Source organism: Chamaea fasciata, unplaced genomic scaffold (assembly GCF_029207755.1).
Source record: "Chamaea fasciata isolate MVZ Bird 193981 ecotype frontalis unplaced genomic scaffold, bChaFas1.0.hap1 SCAF_479, whole genome shotgun sequence".
NCBI lineage: Eukaryota > Metazoa > Chordata > Aves > Passeriformes > Sylviidae > Chamaea > Chamaea fasciata.
Window position 1 is genome coordinate 37,878 of NW_027094564.1, and position 3,747 is coordinate 41,624.

Here is a 3,747-nt window from a genome sequence, read left to right on the forward strand (position 1 = left end):
GCCAAGCAGAGGCTCCCAGATGGTGCTGGCAAAGCAATCTCCACTTTCTCCCAACAGCACAGCAGCATGTTGATGTCTAGAAAAAATATTTCCAGTCCTGATCCCTTTGCTGTCAGTTCTGTAACATGCACTGCCCTGATTAAATAAATAAAAGCCTATCAACCACCAGCAGTTTCAAGACTTACATGAAGCTCTCCTACTCTTAGGGAAAAACCCCATGAAGTCAGCATTTAAAACCAAGAGAAAGTGCTTGGAATTATATCTCTTTCTTAATGACAGTCTCACTATTCCCTAAAGTTTGGGGAAGTTCTTTAAAGCCGCAACATTTTTGGCCAGGTGATCAATAGTTTGCTTCAGTACGAGACAGGACTAACACTGGACAGGTACCTCTAAAGTCACCAGAAACCAGCAGATTGCAGTTGGCTTCTCTCACAGACACACCTCTAAGCGATCTTGGCTCCCAGTTCCAGTCTCCTCCACCCTGGCATCCACACATGAACAAATGGACTAAGCAGCATTGCTCAAATCCTGCTGCACTTGCTTAACCTCCATAAGATTTCCCAGGAGAACTTTACTTTGTGGCACTTCTGCTCTCCTTCAATCCTGCAGCTCTTCTGCAAGTTTCTGCTCAAGACTTAGCACAGACTACTCAAGAAATCAGAACACAGGAACTCAGAAATATTTCAACAATTAAGCTTTCTTCTGGAGTAGAACCAACCATGTAAATCATACAACTAGAATATTTCCCTGATTTTTATTTTAAGCTTTAAAAAAAATCCACACTAATTAAAGGACCTTAATACATTGATAAAGTATTTACCAGGCCAATGAATAAAAAGGTTGAAGTTTCTCTCAAAGAAAAAAAACAAAAACAAACAACCAAAAAAACACAACCAAACAAGTCTAGGTGGGAGATAACAGGCACAGCACCCTGTGTCACATTTTTCTGTCTTGAAGAAAAAATAATGGGGATGTTTGGACAAGTATTTATCAGAACAAAGCCTACAGTGGCCCCTGAGGATAAAGTCAAATTTTTTCAATGCCAGCTAGTCAGTAGCTCATCGTGACTGTTAAAAAACTGAACTCAAGGACACTGGCAAAAGCAAGATTTGAGAACTGTAGATATACTATCAAATTTCTACCATGTGAAACCTATTTTGATGGCCACAACAAGCAAGACACATTCCCTAATGCACACATTTGTCATACTCAGGTTTGTTACACCGAGTGATTTAAAGTGACCCTGCAGAAAAACTGGTTTGCAAAGACAGCAGACAAGAAAAACTTAGAGGCCACAAAGAGTAGAAGAGGAAAAACTGAACCACCACTTGCTAATGATAGTTCAGTTCATGCACTTGTGTATGCAGACCCAGCCAAGCCAACAGAAGGTGAATGAAAAATCTGAAAGCACAATTGAGCAAACCTTCAAAAAATATCTATCACTTAAGAGGCCAATTTCATATGCACATGATGCTGAAAATTTAGAAGAATCAAAATAATTGAATACTGAAGCAGGAGAATAAGAGTCCATACCATTGACACACGATCATTTTTTCCTCTTAAAACAATGGGAGAAATGTCTTGTATTAAAACAATTGCTTTCTTTAGGACTTCTAAATTGCACTAAATATTAACCTTCCTAAAACTGCACAATGGCAAACCCAAATTAAAAAAAAAAAAAACTTGGGACAAGAAGAAACAGTGATATATATGAACACAGTTCAACAGATCTCCATAGACACTCTTACATTTCAGAATTGAGTTCATATTGACTATCATACACATTAATTTGAAATCCCAGCTTCAGTCTTTCATACAAGTTCTACTTCTCAGTATTTTTTAATGAGGAACTAAGATCTTAATAAAGCCATTCATTTCATTGTATCCGAAAGTCCTTTGCCTGCTGTACATTTTCTCTGCAGCTGTAGGCATGCATGAGTATGCCTAGCATGTGCATCTGCGTATTTCTATTTACACTAGGAGTGCTTAAATATTCATCTGCAGTTATGTATTTATGTACACAGCTAAAACCACACAGCTATGTTAGATCTGATGTATTTTAATGGGGGTCAAATCTTCAATCCATGCTGGGATTTTCTGCTATTTAAGAGAAACAGGCTGTGGAGCATTTGATCTTTTTCTCCAAGAGCAAGATAAAATGTCCCAGATGTGCCCAATTCTCAAATGCATTGTTTGTATCTCTTGTAAGAACAAGTCTCCAGGCACCTGAGCAAAGATAACCCACGTTACATGGATACCTCACAGACTGGCAGCAAAGTGCTGTCATCTTACCAACCAATATTAAAAGCAGGCTACTGCATGAGGCTGCCAGAGAGGCTTAGGCAGTGCTGTTACAGCTCACATTTCGCACTTGGTTTGCTACAAGAAGCAACAAAAAATAGTATTTTTAGCTCACCAATAACAATAGGAAAAGAGCAAGTGCTTTCCATAAAGAAGGATTCTCACCTGACACCAGGAGCCCCCTGAAATCTTGGATACAATCAAGCTCTATGAAATACACTGCTGATATACCTTGCAGATAAGACAGAATTTTACACCAATCTCAGTTTCCCATCTTAATATATTCTCTTTGCTGTGACAGGTAATTATGCAGAGCAGGACAGCCCTCTGAATCGCTGTCTTGTAAAACAAACATCGCTTTAATTAACATAACCAGTACAACAAAACATTTTCTAAATTTGCACTCAAGAGAAAAGATTCCCTTCACTAAGACAGCAGCTTGAGGGCATTGAGAGGATTTTTTGGACTTGGGGGACAGGGACAGAGCAACATTACTTGTTTGTTTTCAGTTTTGTGCAGCTCCTCATCTGATTCACCGGCTATTGAGAACTGACAGAAATGCCACCTATCTTATCTAAACAGTTCTTATCTGACCTTTTTTGGCTTCTCTTGAGACAGACAGCAGGACTCTGGTACTGCTAAAGGAAAAAGTACTGCCTGGTATCTCTAAAAACACAGATTTTCAGAAAGAAAAGAACAGTCGAATGCATCAAACAAGAACACTTTATTCCTTCAATAATGCTTACGTATTTTCACTATTTCAAAGTCTCCAAATAAAGCTTAGAAATTAAACACGTTAATGCTACATTCAAATATTTCTCTCTTCTAACCTAAGCCAGGAAAAAAAAGAAAACCAAATCAGGAAAAGAAATCCTTATTTTTACTACAAAAAGTCTCAGTTTTCCACATGAGAAGCCACATTCTCAACAAATCGATGCCAGAAGAGTCAACATTATTGAAGAGGGTTAAAGTGAGCTGTCAAATTACCTTCCATCCTCTGAGGATGTGCACTACACTACCAGCATGTTTCCAGCTCTCACATTCAGAGTAGGAGAGCCAGGACTAAAACATCTGCTGGGCCTAACAAGGTCCATGTCACATCTCTGTGATAACACATTGCTCATGTCTATCACGTAACACAGGCAGAACATATTCTCCTGGTTTTAGCCCCTTAGATTCCTCGGTCTAAGCAAGAAATTGGCAGCCTGCCAGGCTTCCTATGGACCATTCTGGGGTGGGACCACCAGGTAAATCTCCCCGAGTCAGGTCATGATATCCTAAAGAGAGACACTGCCCTACTTCCCCATGGATAAATGGGATGATGAGCAGTGCAGCAGGAGCAGGAAGCTCTGCTAAGTTTCCACCACTGCCATGCATTTTCTCTTCACTAAACATCGATTTACTTGCAGGAAGAAAGGCTCCCCTAATAGAACCTGTTCTTTTTAT